The sequence below is a fragment of the Ochlerotatus camptorhynchus genome, unplaced genomic scaffold (assembly GCF_037179485.1).
Source record: "Ochlerotatus camptorhynchus isolate MF236.1 unplaced genomic scaffold, CSIRO-AGI_Acam_v1.1 ptg000211l, whole genome shotgun sequence".
Classification (NCBI taxonomy): Eukaryota; Metazoa; Arthropoda; class Insecta; order Diptera; family Culicidae; genus Ochlerotatus; species Ochlerotatus camptorhynchus.
This window is the reverse complement of record NW_027040701.1, coordinates 3,127,038-3,148,776: the sequence shown is the minus strand read 5'-3', so window position 1 is coordinate 3,148,776 and position 21,739 is coordinate 3,127,038. Positions and strand designations below refer to the sequence as shown.

Sequence of the window (21,739 nt, the reverse complement as noted above, 5' to 3'; positions counted from 1 at the left end):
TATAAAGCATTTATTCAATATATATGCTTATTTGTGACTCTGAATTGTTTGTTGGGTAGTTCCACCTCCCGGACGAAGGTCAGTTATCAAAATTTAATGTTGTCGTCGTCGTGTTTGTGCGTTGAGGTTGTGTTTCAGAAATGTAATCGCAGTGTGCCGTGACCGCTTTTAGACGCGTTTGTGAGGCTAAAGTTCGGTTTGAGGTTTTCAAAGCCCGTGCAAAATAAAACTCAAAGTTTTGTTTTGAAAGTCTTTAAGAGCCATCCGATCCCAAAAAAACTTATAAATTGGTTATGTTTCCGAAGAATTCAAAAAGTTTGTTTCGGGGTAATATATTATAATATTTGTACCAAATTTTCTACAAGACAAATTCAATAGTGAAGGAGTAATTTTATTTTTAACATGATTGCGTTTCTCTTGAACATGATTTTAGGAGTGTGATACTTTTTATATGTCATCAGGAACCTGTATTTGCCTATAGTGGGATAAAAATTCGAGTAAGCGGGGAAAAAGTTCAAGTCATGTCACAAATCTATGTAATCATTCTCAAATGTCTAAAGTGCATTTATTTACTCTTAGCAATCATAAATGGAGCAGATTGCCTACTGAGCAGAACAACGTGGTCATATTGAAGAGATAATGGTCAAATCGCTTGTTTATAGTGTATTTTGCGATATTTGTTTTCGTCGGTGCCGGGTTTGAATGGTTACAACAACTCGAGTAACGGTATGACGTGATATTGCGGGCTCGGTGACCTTCGACAGTTGTTGCTTACTGAGCAGAACATCATGAGTTTAATCTCAGGCCCATCCACATTCAAGATTCGACAATCGCTTTATTTGTTAATATGACTACACAACTCGATAATGAAAAAGGAGCTCGTTTGCCTAGTGGAAAACGTTTTTGCTTACTGAGCAGAAGACCGTGAGTTCAATCCCAAGCTCCTGCGCGTTATATGATCGTTAGGACATAAATTCAGCTTATCGTTTACCACAACAAACCCTGCTTGCTGCAAACCAAACCCTCCTACCCAACATCCCAGTGATTCATCGTGGAAGTGCAGAGGACTACTCGGTTTCCATCAAAGCGAGTGTCACGTCAACACATTCATACCCATTAATTCATTGATTTGCGTGCTGGCGTGGCCGAATTCTAGTCCCAAACATCGTCTATTAGATCTCTGTGTAATCACAGCTGATCTGGCAATAACCGAGTAGCAACCAAGGGCGATCATTCATGCTCATGCTCATTAGACTTATGCAAAATTTGAAATTTTCGCTCCACTGTGCTTAAACGGTTCCAAATTGCGTCCTGCTTAGCCTACCAAAATTTGAACTACTTTAGTAAGAAACTGACTTCGCACAAACCATTTCAAGTTTATATGGGAATTACTATGGGAAAACTTATGTTTTTGTTCATATGTATCTAACAATTCACCACATCACTATGCTTTTAAAAATGATAGCATGATTTTCCCAGCTACAACTTTGTTCAAAACCACTTTTCAATTAAATGTAAGGAACAAAAGTTATTAATAATTCAAGTCACTGATGTCTTATGATTATGCTCATTCAACTGTTCAGCTGGCAACATTGGTGTTTCTGGTGAGAATAATAGAGCACAAATATCATGGCTACTGCAGAATACAGTGCTGCTAACAGAACAGCTGCTTGATCATGCCATAAGATTATCAATTTCTTAAACAATTAATAACTATTTAATTAGACATTTGCCTGAAAAACGATATTCCGCAAAGTTGTAGCTTAAAAAAATTCCCATAAGAATAGTTATAGAACTTTTCGAAAAAGCGATATGGAAAATGGGTAGTAGACAATGAACAAAAAGTTTGGTTTTCCCATAGTAATTTCCATATAAACTACGAATAGTTTGTGCCAAGTCAGTTTCTTACCAAATGAGTTTAAATTTTGGGAGGCTAATCAGGACCTGATTTGAAACCGTTTGAGCACTGTGGAGCGAAAATTTCAAATTTTGCATCAGTCTAATGCTCATGCTTTGCAATAATAAATGGAGCAGAATGTGGCAAAAGCCTCGAAAAAAAAACTATAAGGAGCAATTTTGCTGAAGACAGCATCGCGGTTCAAGTTAGTAATATGGAGATATTAATTAATTATGTGCATTTTGCTCGCATATTGCAACAAAATACAGGCAGCTTATGCAACGTCTAAACTAGATCACCACTAAAAATGTTGGTTTAATGTTCAGAAAGGAGATTTGGTAAAAAATTTCATATACGAAATTCTCATATAGGGTAAATTATGGCTTCGGCACCCATTGACTGTTTTCGGCAACCGAAATTGAAACGTTTATTTCGCTGTATTTTCCCATCAAAACTCTTCGCTGAATGTATTAAGCCGATTCCTTACCTTTTCAGCTTAAATCTGATTACATTTTTACGACTGTGAATTCCTGTTATACCATATTTTTCTTTAAATGAAATATACATACTACAAAATACGGCTGATTTCGAGTTGCCGATAATAGAACAGCTGGTTAACACGCAGTTCAAATGGAAAGGGTGCCGAAGAAAAAGAGACTGCCGACAATAGTCACTCTCACCTGAGAAGTTTGGAGCGTTGTAAAAACATGTTCAACCCGTTTTGATCAATTCTGTCGATTGGAATTGGTAGAACAGCAAGCAGCAGATAAATGTCAACAAACAAACCTGTCATGTATGTGTGTGACGCTGAGAAATCGCTAATAGAAGTTCGGACGCTGCTTAGATTGACGAGAATACGTAAATTCCCCTACATTCAAAAGCGAATTTCTCAATAAAACTAACCTTATTCATGATGCAATCTTCAGCGAAGATTTTACTCGTTATTTGAGCTACAAGTTTTAAAAATCTGAATCAATAGAGATTGAAGCATATAGATTGACGAATAAAAATTGCGTGTACATCGTTTATTTATTTTTTTAATAAATAAATTGTCTTAGTTCTTCAACTAGGGTTAACTACCCCATTTCCGGCCTATTAAGCACAACCCGCATTTAGTCTCTCTTAATCTAGCGCAGTTTAGTACCAAACGGAATGTTATTATTACTAATGACATCCAAATTTATTTACCTTTCCATATGTACCGTAAGATTTGATAAAAAGAAACTAATCGTTGAGATATTGTCAAAAGTCTAACACTGCTTCTTGACGCCAAACTCGGCCTACGGATTCTAAACTCGGCCTAACGGATTGAAACGCCTTTGAAACGACAATAAATTCACTTCGGCCTATCGGATGAAGATAAAGATTGAATCGGTCGGAGCGCTTCCTTTGTTTTTGGGAATAATGGTTGCAAACGTTCATATCACTCGTTCTCATTGACTTCGTTCGGTAGCTTATTAACTAAAGTATCGTACCAAACGCATAATTGACTTGTTAACTCTGAAATCATGGATTTATTTGAAGTTTTCTGCTCGATAGGCCCAAAATGGGCGATTAGGCCGAAGTAGTTCTCTACCCTACTACCCTACGTTGCGTGCTATTTTCAGATTTCACACAAGCACAACATCAGCAGCTCTTATTGTGAGAAAAACTAAAATGCATACATTCGTGATGGTCTTCGGCGACAGCGTTGTATGACAGGACCTGGTTACATCACTAACTCGATCATACGCGGTGTATTGTGTTTAAAAGATCTCGGTGGCCTAAGGCGACCGTTTTTGCTTATAGAGCAGTACTGACAACTCCAGCATTTATAGAAGTCCATCCCAAGAAACAATGTTGGTTTTGTTATGCTCTTACGTTCCATAATTTAGGCTTGAAGCATGGTCTAAAACTTCGATAATACTTGAATTGTTGCTTGGGATGTTATGTTACATTAAAAGCAATTATGTTGAGTAAATTTGTTGTGACAAGCTGCTGATGATATCGTAGCTATCGTAGCTAGTGCAAAATACACCTCTGTGTCAAAGATTCCTAAATTCCCAAATACGCATCATTACTATTATTATATTGACACACTGTATCATACACAGTTTTAGTGGTTGCCTCCTCCAATGCTATCTAAAATTAACACAACGCAGTCTTGAAACAAATGAAAACGAAACCAAAACAAATTAGTAAATAAAACCTCCCCACCGTCTACCCTTCCATTTCCAGTGGAGTGCTCTGGAATATTGAAATCTCCTTGGTGTCAATTATTACCATCATTAACGTCAATGCTGCTCAGTGTCCGTCACTAGACAAAACAGTAAATCGTACGAAACCGTCCGTCGCGGCAGTGATGCGATGGGGACTCGGGGTTTCCCTCTGCGAACAAGTAGAGCAACAAAGAGAGCGAGAATTTATTTCAAAATTCTCAAAAACTTCAACAATCTGGTGAGCAAAAATACCCTTTCTCGCCTCGTGTTCTCTGCTTATATCAGCCTTACTGAAAACCAACATAAACGTCTCCCCTCTCTGTAGATCTAGAAGTGGGTGAAGTTTGTACCTATGCTACAGTAAATACATAACAATTTTGCGAGCACCAAACCGGGAGCGGGAGAGTAAGGCGATTCGCTAAATGAACCATAGGTGCGAGAGATTGGGAGACGATTGGTTTTCCTCCAAAGTAGAATCCATCACAGGTTCTAAGGCGCTGGTTTCCACCGACCTGCTTTATTGTGTTTTTTCATTCGCTATCTAGTGCTACGGTTTTTCCGTTTCTGCTCCGGGTGCGAAGAAAAAAAGAAGATCTGAAATACAGAAATTGTGCAATTTTTCCTCTAAGTAGAGGGAAGATCTGAGGAAAGGGTTGTATCATCGTCACAGTGTTGTTGCTAGTTAAAGTTATCTGTTCTTCGATGAAATTCAAGCCTGGACGGCTATTTGTTCGCGAAGTGATTGCATTTTTATTTTGTTGCGTCGTTAGTAAAAAATGTTAAATTAGTGTCGAATAAAAAACGAAATCTGCTGAAACGTGAGAGGTGAAGTGTTCTTCAAGTAGCAGCGCGAAAACAGCAGTGAACGAAAAAATAAACTCTGATCGCTTTTCCACGCTGGATCGAACGTATAATTAAATTAACGTAAGAAAAATCCTCCTTAGGAAGCGCGAAAATTTCTCTTTGCCTCCACCTTTGCAGTGTTTTGGTGGTGGAATGGTGGGAAATTTAATACCAAAGCGACGCAGTATTTCCTGCCGACTGCCGGAGTCTTTCCAATAACTAATGACCTCAAAAGACGTGTAACAAGCACATCATGCCTAATCTGGTGGATGATTTAGAAAGGCCATACCCAAGAAAATGTGGGACACAATATGAAGAAAGCGATCGGCATTGCGGTACAGAGAAGGGTCTGCGTTGACATGTGAACCCATCTGTGTGGGGAGACAATATAGCTATTTTGGGGAAAATGTTTGCATTGGGGATTGCGGAATGTTTCGTGAAAGATAAGTAAAGTAGAGCAGGTTAGAGATGAAGCGCCAAATGCTGATGGTTGCTGTATTATTACTTAGCAAAAAAGGCAACTCTACGTCTAATTGAACCGGCCTTTATTTATACACAATCAGCGACAAGTAAGGCACTTGAAATGGAGCCTAGAAGTGATAGTTTAGTTTGGTATCAAACATATGGATTCTATTTTTAAACGCTATTTTAAAGAGCAATCAATCTTGGCCAATAAAGTTGAAAAGAGTAAAGTTCAGTGTTCACGTGTAAGTTGAACGATTGTGATTGATTTCTCTGGAGCGTATTTTCATCTTTCCAGTCTTTACAAATCAAAACAAATCATTCTATTTTGAAGCACGACGTAAAACAATTATAAAGAATAAAAACAAGGTTCCCCATGTCAAGGGATCATAACCTTCAGGGGTTTGCAAAACTTCTTCATGAGGTTTGCAAACGATTACTGAAAAAATATGTGGCAGGAGTGATCGAGCTACATTACAACTAAATGCAATAATTGGTTATCCTCGAAGGCATTTGAAGGGTAGATAAAATTCAAAACCCCTATCAGCATTTCCAAATATGAGATTTCAAAAAATTATCTAAAAATAAACAACACATCCAATATGAAAAGTTGATTTTCCATAGCTACTGGTTTTAATAACGGGTGTCCACAAAAAATGAGAATGAAAAAAAAAATGTTCTGGAAACAACACCAGTGAAGTTTAGTTCAAACTAATTTATTTCAAACAAATGTTTAACTCAAGTCTTCAAACAGAGCTTAGTGAATATTGGCATACAGTCCGTGGTCCTCCGTGTGGTTCAGCTTATGATATTGTAACATGACCATTTCACGGCTGCCACATCGATTTTCCGGATGCAGCTGTTGGTGAGTTGCTTGGTGTCCTTGGCCTTCCAATTAATTAACCTTGTATATCATGGAGCTCAATAGACCAAAAATATCTTCGATAGGACGGAAGATTTGTCGAATTCCGGTCTTTTGGCACGGATGGTATATTTGTGCTTTCCGCCGTACTTCCAGGTCATCCAGCGGCATTGGGATCTCACGGTTTGGACTTGCTCGTCAGTGTACTCTAGGAATCTGATTTTCTTTCTACACACTATTCCCTCCTTCCATAGAGTCTTGCAGATGTGTGACTTCGAACAACGGAACTTTCTGGTTGCTTCCCGTTAACTTCCGAATCCTTGTTGTTGAACATGTTGTGCAGCGTTGGACGGCCGCTACCGCTATTCAGGTTTACTGCCATAGATATCAGGATACGGATACCATGGATACGATGGATACCAGAACATTTTCCCTCTAAACATGGTCCCTCGTGTACTTTTTCCACGATCTTCGTTCGCTTGAAAGAATTGTACAATGTGGGCACGCATTTCTCTCTGTTTCGACGGCATGCTGAACACGACTGAACATGTTAGAGTGAAATAAAGTGTGTAAAAATTTTCTGGAGAGTGTAAGGATTCATTCACCTAAGGTTACATTGATCTGCGTACTTTTTTGTTCTGTTAGAATTTTTTTTTTGAATCATTCACATTTTTTAGTGGACACCCGTTAGATGGACAATGTTTATATCTGATGAAATTTAATTTGATATCTACGTTAAACAGTGATCAATTTACCCCCGGTTTACGGTACGTCGATTTGAACGTTTTCTCGAGATTTCATTACGTAGCTTTTAATAGTTTTTCTGCGATGTTTTCTCTAACTAGCAATACATTCTACACACTTAGTTTTTTTTCTACCGAGCTCGGCTGTGCAAGTCTCGGCAAAAAAAGGTTTACTGAGATCTCAGCAAACATTTCATTTGTTTGCTGAGATTCTGCTAAGTATTATCCGAGACTCAGCAATCAAATGTCACTTTTTGTGAGATCTCAGTGAAATTTATTTTAGCCGAGATTTGCACAGCCGATCTCGGTAGAAAAAAAAGTGTATACGTACAATTTAGCAAAAATGATGGAATTTGCAACTTTGGAGGGGGCATGACGTTTGGCATATGGACGATTGACATACGAACGTTTGACACATGTTAACAATTTTGGATACTCAGACTTAAAAATGTTTGAAAATGCTCAGAATTCCTCGACAACTTATAAATGTTGTGATTTTTCAAGATTTTCAACACTTTAATATTTTTCCTATGGAACTCTCATATGCCATAATTGGAACCAGTGATGGCATAATCATTAGCAAATTGATATTTTAACGCTATCATACGCTCTCAATATCACGCGTGATATTGGAGCCAAATATCTTGCTTGATATTGAATTTACAAACTCCTTTGATACTGCTAGACTATTCACAACGTGTAAAGTTGAAGCTGAGAGTTGGTTCCATATCAAAACCTTCTCAATAGCAGTTGTTGTAGTCGTCGCCGCTGAGACCGAAATCTAGTAATAGCAAGAACTTGATCGTAGTTTTTTTTTGTGATATAAGAAGCTTGGTGGACATTTGGTTTGGGCTACAAAATGGTGAGTTGACAACCTGGAAGGAGCGGAATACCTAGCCCTGGTCCTCACAAGTTCCTACTTCACGCCTCCTCGAGTCATATGATAACAAAAGACTACCAGCTGAAACATGGACACAGCTGGTTGGCGTAGCCTGGGCAATGTTGCCAGTCCGGCAATAGCAAAGTGAAGAGGTGCGACGCGAACACTGGCGCGGTAACCATAGTACGGTGATAGAGGAAATGCTTCACCAAACCTGAGCGTCTGCTCACCATGGAGGTGCGGCTCAAAACGGCGTCTGTTCTCCATGTTAGGAGCGGCTGATCACCGTCCTAGTGCCAGCGTGGGACTCTAAACAGAGCTGTGCACGATGGTCCCCCGGCGAGACAGGGGGTTGGGGCAGGCCCAACAAGCCGCCCTGGAAAAAAACAAAGTTGCAAATACCGAAGAAAGAAATACGGATCGGAACAATCGGCACAGACCTACGCGACGAAATAAGGACTACGATTGGAAACTCGGAACATGGAACTGCAAATCGCTCGGCTTCCCGGGTTGCGATAGGTTAATCTATGACGAACTTCAACCACGCAACTTCGAAGTCGTAGCACTGCAGGAACTTTGCTGGACGGGACAAAAGGTATGGAAAAGCGGGCATCGAGCGGCTACTTTCTACCAGAGCTGTGGCACCACCAACGAGCTGGGAACCGGCTTTGTAGTGCTGGGTAAGATGCGCCAACGCGTGATTGGTTGGCAGCCGATCAACGCGAGGATGTGCAAGTTGAGGATTAAGGGCCGTTTCTTCAACTACAGCATCATCAACGTGCACTGCCCACACGAAGGGAGACCCGACGACGAGAAAGAAGCGTTCTATGCGCAGCTGGAGCAGGTGTACGACGGCTGTTCGCAACGGGACGTCAAAATCGTCATCGGCGACATGAACGCTCAGGTAGGACGGGAGGCAATGTATAGACCGGCAATCGGGCCAAACAGCCTGCATGCCGTATCGAACGACAACGGCCAACGATGCGTGAACTTTGCAGCCTCCCGGGGTATGGTAGTTCGAAGTACCTTTTTCCCCCGCAAGGATATCCACAAAGCCACCTGGAGATCACCTGACCAACACACAGAAAACCAAATCGATCACGTTCTAATCGATGGGAAATTCTTCTCCGACATTATCAACGTCCGCACGTACCGCAGTGCGAACATAGATTCGGACCACTACCTAGTTGCAGTATGCATGCGCTCAAAACTCTCGACGGTGCATAACACACGTCGAAGTCGAACGCCGCGACCCAACATTGAGCAACTACGGGACACCGGAGTTGCCCAGGACTACGCGCAGCAGCTGGAAGTTGCACTACCCACGGAAGAGCAGCTTGGCGCAGCTTCTCTTGAAGATGGCTGGAGGGACATCCGTTCAGCCATAGGTAGTACTGCTGTAGCGGCACTAGGTACTGCAATCCCGGACCGAAGAAATGACTGGTTTGACGGCGAATGCAAACTGTTAGTAGAGGAGAAGAATGCAGCACGGGCGAGAATGCTGCAACACCGCACGAGATTGAATGTGGAGCGATACAGACAAGCGCGGAACAGACAAAACTCGGTTTTCCGAAGGAAGAAGCGTCAGCAGGAAGATCGAGATCGCGAGGCGATGGAAAATCTGTACCGCGTAAACGACACACGGAAGTTCTACGAGAAGCTAAATAGTTCGCGCAAAGGCTACGTGCCGCAAGCCGATATGTGCAAGGACTTGGACGGTAACCTTCTCACGAACGAGTGTGAGGTGATTGAGAGGTGGAAGCAGTACTATGACGAGCACCTCAACGGTGAAGCAGCAGAAAACGAAGGTGGCACGGCAACAGACCTTGGAGCACGCGCAGAAGACGACAGGCTACCGGCCCCTGATCTTCAAGAAGTTGAGGAGGAGATCGGTCGGCTGAAGAACAACAAAGCAACTGGTGTAGATCAACTACCAAGTGAGCTATTGAAATACGGTGGTGAAGCACTGGCTAGAGCGCTGCACTGGGTAATTGCCAAGATTTGGGAGGAGGAGATATTACCGGAAGAGTGGATGGAAGGTGTCGTATGCCCAATCTACAAAAAGGGCGACAAGTTGGATTGCTGCAACTACCGCGCGATCACACTGCTGAGCGCCGCCTACAAGGTACTCTCCCAAATTCTATGCCGCCGTCTGTCACCATATGCAAGAGAGTTCGTGGGGCAATACCAGGCGGGATTCATGGGTGCCCGCGCTACCACGGACCAAATTTTCGCGATTCGGCAGGTTCTGCAGAAATGCCGCGAATACAACGTGCCCACACATCATTTGTTCATCGATTTCAAATCCGCATACGACACAATCGATCGAGATCAGCTATGGCAGATTATGCACGAGTACGGATTTCCGGATAAACTGACGCGATTGGTCAAGGCGACGATGGATCGAGTGACGTGCGTTGTTCGAGTATCGGGGACACTCTCGAGTCCCTTTGAATCTCGAAGGGGGTTACGGCAGGGTGATGGACTTTCGTGTCTGCTGTGCAACATCGCGTTAGAAGGTGTGATCAGAAGAGCTGGGATAGACACGAGTGGCACGATATTCAGGAAGTCCATCCAGCTCCTTGGTTTCGCCGATGACATTGACATTATGGCACGGAACTTTGAGATGATGGCGGAAACGTACATCAGACTGAAGGCTGAAGCTAGACGGATTGGACTTGCCATCAACGCATCAAAGACAAAATATATGAAAGCAAGAGGTTCTAGGCAAGGTTGCAAAGACTCATTTCAGCTAAAATAATGTTTTTCGGAATAATAAAACCAAAAGATGGTATGATGGCATGTTTTAATTGTAACATACAAAAAGAGGTTACAAAGTATGCGTTGGAAACATAAAACCTGTAAATTTTGCTTTCTATGAGTCACAATCAGCGATTTGCTGATCGCTGAGTGAGTGAGTGAGTGAGTGAGTGAGTTTGTGAAAAATCGCTGATTGTGACTCTCATGAAGTGAAATAAACAGGTTTAATATGTCAAACACATTCTTTGCAACCTCTTCTTGTATCCTACCAATTCAAAATTTGATCATGGCATCTAATTATTTCATAATTTAGAAAAACATTGTTTTAGCTGAAATGAGTCTTTGCAACCTTGGTTCTAGGGAAGACAATGTTAGCCTCCCACCCCGAGTTCAGATTGACGGTGACGAAATCGAGGTGGTCGATGAGTTCGTGTATTTGGGCTCACTGGTGACCGCCGAAAATGATACCAGCAGAGAAATTCAAAGACGCATTATGGCAGGGAATCGTGCCTACTTTGGACTCCGGAGGACGCTCCGGTCGAATAAAATTCGCCGCCGCACGAAGTTGACTGTCTACAAGACGCTGATTAGACCGGTGGTCCTTTACGGCCACGAGACCTGGACTATGCTCGTGGAGGACCAACGCGCCCTTGGTGTTTTCGAACGGAAGGTGTTGCGTACCATCTACGGTGGAGTGCAGATGGATGACGGAACGTGGAGGAGGCGAATGAACCACGAATTGCACCAGCTGCTGGGAGAACCATCCATCGTCCACATTGCAAAAATTGGGCGACTACGGTGGGCTGGGCACGTCGTAAGAATGCCGCACGACGACCCAGTGAAAATGGTTCTAGAAAGCGACCCAACAGGAACAAGAAGAAGAGGCGCGCAGCGGGCAAGGTGGATCGACCAAGTAGAAGGTGACCTGCGGACCCTTCGCAGACTACGAGGCTGGCGAACTGTGGCCATGGATCGAGTAGAGTGGAGACGACTTCTTCGGACAGCAGAGGACAACAAGGCCTTAGCCTGATTGGTAAGGTAAGGTAAGTAAGCTTGGTGGACTAGTGGCAACCGATTTTGCGTATTGAGCAAAATATTATGGGTTCAACCTCAAGTTCCTTCACATTATAGAGTAAACAAGTACGTAAAAGTAATTATATTCGAGTTTAAGGGAAGATGTGTTGGAATCTATAACAAATATTTCTCAAGAGAAGTTTTTATCGTAGTAACAGGAAGTTAAACAGGTACTTGGTCGTAATTGTTTTGTGAAATAAAGACTTCGGTAGCCTTGGGGCGACCGATTTTGCAATCCCAAAACTCATTCACATTATAGAATTATACATTAAATCGGATTTCTTTCATAGTACGTAAAGAAATTCTGTTGTAGGGCCGGGTACGTTAAAGGAGTAATATTTGAGTTTTAGGAAAGACGTGTTGATCGGAAATCCATATCAAACCCTTCTCCTTCTCAAGATCAGTTGTTGTCGTCATCGTTGGGGAGGTCGCCACCGGGATAACAAAAGTTGAACGGAAACTTGATCGTAATTGTTTTGTGATATATGGAACTCGGTGGCCTAGTGGCAACCGATTTTGCTTACTGAGCAGAAGACCGTGGGTTCAATCCCACGCTCTCTTGCGCTATTGAATCGTTAGGACATCAATTCGGCACATCATTTACAAAAACGAATACTGCTGTTGCCTTTAATCCAACATCCCAGTGATTTCTCGTGGAAGGGCAGAGGTGTTCTCGGCTTTCATTAAAGCGGTTATTACGTCAACATATTCCTACCCATTCCTTTCTTGACCAGCATTCAGAAATGGCCGGCGCTGGTATAGCCTAGTTTTGAATCACCAGTATACATTGAGGATGATTGTTAGTCCCAAGCAACGTCTTTTGGTTCTCTGTGTAATTACAGCTGATTTAGCAATAACGGAGTTGCATCCATGGGCGGTCAATCATACTCATGCTCTTGCTCACATTATAATAGGAACGTATAGGACTTGATAAAGTATTTGAGGCTGCTGGTTTGTGATTTTTAATTTTCTTTGACAGATTAATGTTTATATCCCCTGAACTTTGGATGTTGCAGGCTTTGCAGTTTATAAATAATTCAAAATTATGCGAGCTAAAATTTACGCAGTTTTACGCGAATTAAAATGTTTAAGTTTGTTTTGGCATTTGGAATAAAATGTTCCATAACCTTGTTTTTCCTTCTTTTAAAAGCTGCTCATTATTTTCTCTATTATTCTATTTGCCATGGGGTTTTTAGGCTTATAGCTCCATTATGACTAAGATTATCAGTAGAAGATGACAAAAAGTTGAAAGGACAAAAGGTTAAAAGAGAAAAAGCTTCGAAAATGAATTCCTCGTTTTATTTTTTTTTTTTTTAAAGAATAAGTGCATTTTAAAGAATAAATTGTAATGACATTTTTCACAAAAGCATTGCTCACGTATAAAACAATGATTTTTGACAACTGACAACTGATCATAAATAAAAGAAGGAAAAATCTAGTATAAACACAAGATTTTAATTTTTAGTAAATTTTTCGTATCCTAGAACAATCAAGTTTTCCAAAGTTCGAATTTAACATTTTTAAATCTCAAAGTCTAAAATGCAAATTTTATTCACAATAGGGGAGATTAAGCATCCCTTAGCTCAATCGGTAATGGCGCAGCTACAAAGTAAGACCATGCTGTAGGTGGCTGGGTTCAATTCCCGGTCTGGTCTAGGAATTTTCCGGGTTGGAAAATATCTCGACTTCTCTGGGCATAGAGTATGATTGTGCTTGCCACACAACTATACTAATGCAGAAATGGTACAGGCATCAATAACTCTTAATAAATAACTATGGAAGTTCATCTAGAACACTAAGTTGCGAGCACGCAATAAGCTAATGTGCGATAAGCAATAAGCTTGAAATGCAAAGAAGAAGCTGTTTTAATTTTGGATACATCACAGCGAAAAAATCGAAACTTAATGCAGTTTTCGCTCAGGTTCTGAGAGAAATATCTTATGTAACTTTAATCTAAAGCTTCCAAAGAAATATGAAAATTCGCAAAATAACGTTTTTTTTTCTGAAATATGTCCGAAAACGCAATTTGAAAAATTCGAGGACTCTTGATGCCCTTTTCATGACATGCATTTTGCGTAGAAGAGAGGACTCAGGGAATTTTTATATGATTTTTTTTAATTCTCTCGAGCTTCCACATTCTTAAAACTATGTTTGCCGATTTGAGTACCAACACTACCGACGCCAGGAAGGCAGCTTCCACACCTGAACCCTACCTATCGACATCATCTCATAGACCGGGGATCAACGGCTTTACAGAGATGTTATGCCTAAGAAAATCCCGGCGGCACCGACAGGGATGAATCCCATGTCCTTTGCGGTGATAGGGAATCACGCTTACCCCTTCACCACCGGAACCGCTACCCCCATAACTTACTGAGTTACTGAGTCGTGGAACATTTTTATAGTCACTAGGTGGAACGCTATTGCGCTGAATGGGTCAATAGGCTGGATTCTAAAGAGTAAGATATTGGCTTGAGAAATTGTTTTAGAAATTATGAATTTTATACATATGAGATCTAGAGAAAACTGTTGGAGATCTCAGAGTAGGAAAATGTTTTAACACTTCGTAGTGTGTACTAACAAAAATCGTAAAAAAATGGGAATAAGAAAATTTTCAAGATTCTGAAGCTTCAACATTTGTAAGTAGCATTGGACAATGTTTTAAATTTGTCGAACCTCTTAACCCTCCGTTACTCGCGCTGTTGTACTTTGTACAACACATATGAGTTTTCCATTGCCATTTTGTTGCTGAGTTACCAATCGATCTGAAACCAACGAGTATTTCTCAAAAAACTTGTTTTGACCTAAAAAAGCTTAACTTTGATTACAGTAAACACCTAAAAATGCGGATAATAGGGAAAATGTAAATGGAAACCGCGTAAACTGTGACCATACTACGTGGGATTTGACTTAATTGATTACAACATGTTGTTCCTTGTCGCTGGCGGACAGTAGTTCAGAATTTTCTCACTACGTAGCGCTAGTATACATGTGAAATTCTCGCATGTGATATATCTCGAGATCCTGACCAGATAGAAAGTTACTGTCTTTAACAAAGTTTTTCAGGAGGTCAAACCCTATTGGTTGGCGCTCAATAGTTTAGAATTTTCTCACTACATGACGCTAGTATATACGTGAACATCTCATATAAAATATCTCGAGTTCCTAACCAGATAGAAAGGTATTGTCTTCGACATAGTTGTTCATGTGGTCAAGGCTTTTTCTCAGGTTGACAATAGTTCAGAGTTTTATCACTTGGCGACGCTACTATACATGTGAAACTCTTGCATATAACATATCTCTAGATCCTGACCAGATAGAAAGTAAATGTATTCGGAAAAGTTTTTCAGGAAGTCAAGATCTTTTTGTTGGGTGACAATAGTTCAGAATTTTCTTACTATGCGGTGCTACTATACACGTACCTTTCTCGCATATTCAATAGTTCGAGATCTTGATCAGCTAGAAAGTTGCAGTCTTCGGCAAAGTTGCTTAGGGGGTCTAGACATTTTGGCTGATAAACAGTAGTTAAGAATTTTCTCACCACGTGGCGTTAGTATCCATGTACACTTCTCGCATATGCTATATCTCGAGATCCTGATCAGATAGAAAGTTACTGTCTAGCACAAAGTTGTTCAGGAGGTCAAGGTATTTTGGCTGGTGGACAGTAGCTCAGAATTTTCCATGTGTCTGGTCTGGTCAGGATCTCGAAACATGCAACATGCGCGAATTTTACGTGTATTCTAGCGCTACGTAGTGAGAAAATTTTGAACTACTGTCCACCAGCCAAAAAATCTGGACCCCCTGAACAAATTTGCAATAACTTTCTATCTGCTCAGGATCTCGAGCTATTGTATATGCGAGGATTGCATGTGTATACAAGCACCAAGTAGTGAGAAAATTTTGAACACCTGTCCACGAACGAAGAGATCTTGACTTCCTGAACAGCTTTGCCAAAGACATTTACTCTCTATCTGGTCAGGATCTAGTGAAGTATCACATGCGAAAACTTAACATGTATACGAGCAATATCTAGTGAGAAGATTCTGAACTACTGTTAACCAGCAAATGAAGGCTATGATCTCCTGAACAGCTTTGCCTAAGATCGTAACTTTCTATCTACTAAGGATATCGATCTACTGTATATTTGAAAATTGCACGTATATACTAACGCCACGTAGTGATAATTTTCTGAACTTCTCCACCAACGAAAAGGCCTTGACCTTCTGAACAATTTTACCCACGACTGTAACTTTCTATCTGGTCAGGATCTCGAGATATTTAATATGAGAATTTCACGTGTATACTAGCACCGCGGAGTGAGAAAATTTTGAACTATTGTGCACCAAGAAATAGGCTTTGATCTCATGAAAAACTTTGTCGACGACAGTAAATTTCTATCTGGTCATGATCGCGAGATATATTACATGTGATAATTGTACATGTACTCTAGCGCTACGTAGTGAGAAAATTCTAAACTACTCTCCACCAGCGAAAAGATTATGATCTTTAGAACAACTTTGCCAAAGACAGTAACATTCTAGCTGGTCAGGATCTCGAGATTTTCCATGTTGTAACCAACTAAGTCAAATCCCACGTAGTACGGACACCGTTTAAGCGGGTTCCATTCACATTTTCTCTATTAAAGGGTGATACGGTCAAAATTTGGTCAAGGGAAAACGCGTGTAAATCGGGAAATCGTTTATTTAAAAAATCAAATTAAATTTCTTTTTCAAGTTCAATTAGTATAAAATTCAGGAAAAATATTCAGTTAGGTTTCCGCTTTTCCAAATCCGAATTGCCGGGCCTTACGCTTGACCCCTGCCATCAGATTTTGTACAGCCACCTTGTCCACCTTCTTCGCCGCAGAAAGCCAGTTTGCCTTGAACTGCTGCTCGCCCTTAGCAGTTTTTTTGGTCTTCTTTAGGTTCCGCTTGACAATAGCCCAGTATTTCTCAATTGGGCGAAGCTCTGGCGTGTTGGGAGGGTTCTTGTCCTTGGGAACCACCTGCACGTTGTTGGCGGCGTACCACTCCTTTGCTTTTTACCGTAATGGCAAGATGCCAAATCCGGCCAAAACAGTACGGAACAACCGTGTTTCTTCAGGAAAGGCAGCAGACGTTTATTCAAACACTCTTTCACGTAAATTTCTTGGTTGACAGTCCCGGAAGCTATGAAAATGTTGCTTTTCAAGCCACAGGTACAGATGGCTTGCCAAACCAGATATTTCTTTGCGAACTTTGACAGTTTCATGTGCTTGAAAACATCTGCTACCTTTCCCCTTCCTTTTGCCGTATAAAACTCCTGTCCCGGAAGCTGCTTGTAGTCGGCTTTGACGTAGGTTTCGTCGTCCATTACCACGCAGTCAAACTTCGTCAGCATCGTCGTGTACAGCCTCCGGGATCGCGCTTTGGCCGTCGTATTTTGTTTATCATCGCGATTTGGAGTCACTACCTTCTTGTAAGTCGATAGTCCGGCTCGTTTTTTGGCTCGATGCACGGTTGTAGACGATACACCCAGCTTATTTGCGGCATCTCGGAGAGAGAGGTTAGGGTTTCGCTTGAAACTACCGGCAACTCTCTTTGTCGTCTCAGCGGCTTCCGGTTTTCGATTTCCCCCCGATCCAGACTTCCTGGCTGTCGACAAACGTTCCCCAAACACTTTAATTACATTTGTAACGGTTGATTTGGCAACTTTTAGCGATTTTGCCAACTTTGCGTGCGAGTAGCTCGGATTTTCGCGATGCGCGAGCAAAATTTTGATACGCTGCTCTTCTTGCTTGGACGGCATTTTGACAACTGAAGAGTGAATTCCAAAATCAAAATAGGAGCAACATTCTACACACACACACCTTCAAAATGAGGGGTGTTCAGGTTTTTTAAATGCAAAATTGAAAGAAATACGTCAAGTTGATATTGACCAAATTTTGACCGTATCACCCTTTATCCGCATTTTTGGAAGTTAACTGTGATAAAAGTTTAACTTGTTTAGTTAAAAACAAGTTTTTTAAGGAATACCCGTTGGTTTCATATCGATTGGAAGCTCGGCTGCAAAATGGCAATGGAAAACTCACACTGTTGTACAAAGTACAACAGGCGAGTACTCGTGTTACAAAAGTTGGCGCGAGTAACGGAGGGTTAACGGAATCCCCAATGGTTTTTTTTTTCGAGATGTGTGAATTATAAAAACTTTAAGATCGTAGATTTAAAAAAGGAGAATTTAATAATGTGGGACGTTGAAAAAAGTTACAAGCCCCTGGAGATAAAAAAATATGGTAGCCCTGGAAAGTTTTTTTTTTTTGAAGAATATTCATGGCTCCAACAATTTATATAACAAAATCTTTGAAATTCTGAGGAGACTACGTATGGAATTTTCAGGAGAATTTGAAAGAAATTAAAGTGTTAATTCAAAAGAATTGCTGAGAAAAAAAAACTACAAATTTCTTGTAAACATCCTGAGAAAATTCTGAACAGGATTACATTGTAATTCTGAAATAATATCCTAAGAAATTCTGAGATGAGTTCCAAGGAATTTCGGGGGAGAATAACGGAAGCTAATTCTTAGAATAATTCCTTGCGAGTTGTGAAAAGAACATGAAGGAAAATTTCAAGTTGAGTCTGAGAAGAATTTATGGGGAGCGAGAAAAGGATTAGATGCTCGTTAACTTTAACGGGTCCATGGATTTTTTTTGCTTAATTCATTTAATTTCGATTCAAATTTAGGTGAAATGAAAGACGGCACTTGTTCGTCACTGACTAAATTGTCACTGACAATTGACATAATTTTCGTTGAAGATGATAGATGATCTTTAACTCGTGTGAGTGACAAAAGCTGTTTTATCAATATCACCGTTTATGATAACACCAAAATAAACGATGAATTTGTTCTTACAATCATTGAACTTGATTTTCGCACAATTTATCGAACATCCAATCAGTAGAACATAAAAAAAAACAATGAAAATTAATCGACATGAATACACGTAAACCATTTCCTCATACGCATATCACAGCTCTATAAATCCTGTTCATTGATGAACACCAAAGTCTAATCAATAATATATGAGTTCAACAAAGCAACCATATTGTATACGTCTGTAACAGCTTTATGAGGGTGTTGAAAATAGCATCAATATACAGTCAAGAAGTGGTCTTTCCAATGATGGGGCAACTTAATTTTAAAACACATCGTTCAGGGATTATTGAATTCATCATTTATAAATATTTGTGCAGCCACGTTTCAAAAAACGACGATAACGCCATTTTGATTAGCATAACAATCGGTCACTGAAGCGCTTGTTTTCGTTCCCGAAATACAAATTAAAATAATAAAAAACTGTTCACACCGCGTCTTCCTAATCGAAAGAGGTCTAATGATTATAAATTTTCCCTTACATTCTCCCATCGGATGCATGACTAAGCAAAATTCGAGAATAATAATACCCACAAAATGGCAAGAAAGTAGATCATCAAGGGAGGAAGACAGTGCAAACATCTCTTATGAATATATTTACCACTCGTTCATCTTAATCAAGATATACTATTACCATCGGGTGCCAAAAGGGGCCTCATGTATTTTAATCAGCAAATGCTCGGTATTATTTAGCCGGTGGCGGTGGGTTCGAGTCTCAGTTCAGTCGAGGGAAACTTTCCGGGTGGAAATTTTCTCGTCTTCCCTGGGTGGGCAAAGAGTATCGTTGAGCTTGTCAAACAATCTACAAATTTGTGCATTGGTTGGCATAGACAACTCTCAATAAAATAACTATGGGGGCCAACGGGTGGCCAGCTTACTCAAGACCTTATTTTAATTCTTTAATGTGATTTTAAGCCGTTGGCTAGTTCATCACAGACGCTCTGGATTAATCTTAGACTTGTAAAACCCATGTGTATCCAATATAATGGTGCCCCAAAGGCCCAAAAACAACTATCAACTGAACAAAATAACTAACGGGATCAGTATGACAGTTGATTGCCACCCCTGCTGCGCACGCTAGTAGAACACTAAGTTGAGAGCCGGAAAAACGCTCACAAAACAAGCGTGAAAAGCCTCGAAGAAGAAGAAGATCGGGTGGGTTGTGAAAAGCTATAAGTTCTATTTTATTTTGCCTTTGTTGCGCTAAAGCAATAATCTAAAGTGAATTAAATAAAGCAAACCATTTCAGTCCGTGCGTGGTACGTATTGCTTATTTAACTTCGAGACTGTGATATCTGTAGAGCCGTTTCGGATGTCATCTTTGATTGTCGAATGAATTTAACATCCATGAGTGTCACCCGCTCAGTCCGGTCTTTTGGAGATTTAGATGTGGCAATTGAAAACAATAATGGTAGGTCCCGTTGCGACTGCCAGATTTTATCTACCGAAAGTAGCAACAGTAGCACGTGATGCTTTCGTATGTGAAGCAAATTGATAAGCGTGGGTGATGCAAATTTGCTTCCATTTGCGAAAGCAACCTTTGCATGAGATGATTTGGGTAGATTGGACGAATGTTGTACTTTGATTAGAGGTGACGTAGCAAAATGCGTCAACAAGTAGCATGCAATGTTGAAAGTTGAACAAATATGTGATGTTTTCTGATATTCATGAATAATGCAAATTTGCAATTACTGAAACAAAATGGCTTTTTAAAATCACATATAGTTTTTTGTTCTTTTAAAATTCCAAACCAAATTCATTGCTTCCTTCGCCACACAATGCACATTAATTACAAAAAAAACCCATTATCATCCATTCAATCTTCAAAGCTGTAAATCACACATGACAGAATCATTGCACAAAACTGTTGCAACTGGTAATTGCAAGTGGCAACTGCTTCATATTTAAAATGTATAACATCCATGTCCGCGATGAAACACTGTCGAGCCCTTGCTCTTATCAGCCGCTTTGCCATATTCAACCGAAACCGTGACTCGGTGGGGTAGAGGGATTTATTGTTGTCCCTCTAATTATTTGCTCATTTGTCTGCCCGTCTGCTCAAAATGTGCCCAGTCGGTCAATTTATAGGTTCTCATTGATACAGAATAAAAAAAAAACATCCAATCTCATCTCCCGTGGACGCTTCATTTTCCATACGCTATTCATCTACGTCGCAGAGTAATTTTGCGAAAATGATAATGAATAGCCGCCACCATCATCACATCATCGTGATGATGATAGTGTAGTCTAGTAGTCTCATTTTGATTACAGCGGCGCAGTTCTTTCCTTCTTATGACAAGTAGGTAGGCCGTTCAGTCATATAAAAAAAATACTCCAACTAACGCAAACAACCGTGGTGACCCGCGAGAAGGTCCGCCGGTGAATAGTTGTTGCTGCAAAGGCTACTGCAAGGTAATTGGAGTAGTGCGCAATCATATCAGTTTGATAACGACACGATTATGTGGTTGAGCGATTACAAGAGATTGTCGTAAATACGGCTAGACTGGCGCCAAAGTTGAGTGTATTTTTACGAGCCGGTCTTATGTGAATATGTTATTGTTTGCTTGGAAAATAGTTGAGCGATTAACATCAGCTTTCGAAGTTACTTGATGTTTCTTTATTTATTAGAGATGGGCAAATTAAGTGTTTATTTGCTGAAAACATCTAGTTCGTTTGATCAGTTATTCTACTCTTTAATAAAAAATACAACGCACTTCAAAGTCGCATGGATTTTTTAATTATAATTTATCTTAAATACCTGTACTTCACTTACAAATCTTTGGACAATAATGATAATAAATTAAAATAAAACAGCAAAACAGGGTTATCTTCCATTTAATTCAACTTAAATAATTTTGGTATCCATGACGTATTTCGACTACAATGTGCAGTCTTCATCAGTGTCATTCCCACTAAAGACTTATGAAAAACCTAACCCCCTTAAGTACTCATCCCCTAGGTAAAAATGTCACAGGTATGAAAATGAAACTACAATGTGTAGAATCGGAACCTACCTAACTAATAATAACCAAAGGTTTTAGCAAAGTAAAGGAGAAAAATCTATTCAAATCTCTAATAAGGAAAAGAGAATAAATTGTCAGACTGTTGATA

The 21,739-nt window shown here is 40.3% G+C and overlaps 1 protein-coding gene across 1 annotated transcript in view; it reads left to right on the top strand.

The window, feature by feature from the left end:
* The first annotated feature begins 4,618 nt into the window (after nt 1-4,618).
* Ndae1 (Na[+]-driven anion exchanger 1) overlaps nt 4,619-21,739 on the top strand; it is a 162,164-nt gene continuing 145,043 nt past the window's right edge. Inside the window, exon 1 of the mRNA XM_065224407.1 lies at nt 4,619-5,019. The gene's annotated coding sequence lies outside the window, so the exon portion shown is untranslated. The remainder of the gene's footprint in view (nt 5,020-21,739) is intronic.